Source organism: Zingiber officinale, chromosome 4A (assembly GCF_018446385.1).
Source record: "Zingiber officinale cultivar Zhangliang chromosome 4A, Zo_v1.1, whole genome shotgun sequence".
Classification (NCBI taxonomy): domain Eukaryota; kingdom Viridiplantae; phylum Streptophyta; class Magnoliopsida; order Zingiberales; family Zingiberaceae; genus Zingiber; species Zingiber officinale.
In genome coordinates this window covers 112,042,784-112,043,584 of record NC_055992.1, presented here as the reverse complement: position 1 = coordinate 112,043,584, position 801 = coordinate 112,042,784, and the positions used below count along the sequence as shown (strand labels likewise).

General features: G+C 45.4%; 1 pseudogene; it reads left to right on the top strand.

Moving 5' to 3' along the window:
* The first annotated feature begins 430 nt into the window (after positions 1–430).
* LOC121973953 lies at positions 431–502 on the top strand (annotated as a pseudogene).
* Positions 503–801: the final 299 nt, after the last annotated feature.

The window sequence follows — 801 nt, the reverse complement described above, 5'->3', positions numbered from 1 at the left end:
GCTGGTCCTTGATCCTGATTATTTCGGTACGAGAAATTGGGATGGTTCCTCCATCTAGGATTGTATGTGCTGGAGTACGGATTGTTCTGCCTCTGATTGTAGCTTGCTATCACGTTGTATTGCTTAAGCTAGTTTATCTGTGTTGCTACCCATGGCTTCAAATTTCTTAATCAGAGTGTCCAACTTTGCAGACATAAGTGTGAATGCATCTACCTCAAATTTCCCTGACGCCTTCATCTGATTTCCTGAGAAAACATCGCTAGATCTCTTAGACGCCCACTAATGGTGGTTCTGTGCCACATTCTCTATTATCTCTTCAGCTTCATCAAGACTCTTGTTCATCAATGCTCCTCCTGCTGCAGAATCTAAGGATACCTTCGTGTGATAATTAATTCCATTGTAGAAGGTGTATAGAACCAGCCACTTCTCAAGGCCATGATGGGGGCACTGTCTCAGCATGCTCTTGAATCTGTCCCATGCTTCAAATAGTGATTCTGAGTCTATCTGTTTGAAGCTAGCAATCAGGTTCCTTATGTGGGCAGTCTTGCTCGGTGGGTAGAACTTGTCTAGAAACTTTTGTTCACACTGCTCCCAAGATGATATGCTGTCTGCTGGAAGAGAGTTCAGCCACTGCTTGACCCTGTCTTTCAGAGAGAACCGGAAGAGGAGTAGTCTGACTGATTCTAGAGGGACCCCGTTCACCTTCATAGTGCCACAGATCTCGTAGAACAGCTCAAGGTGGTGGTTCGGGTCATCATGCGGTCCTCCTCTGAATTGATTCTGCTGGACCATGTGGATTAC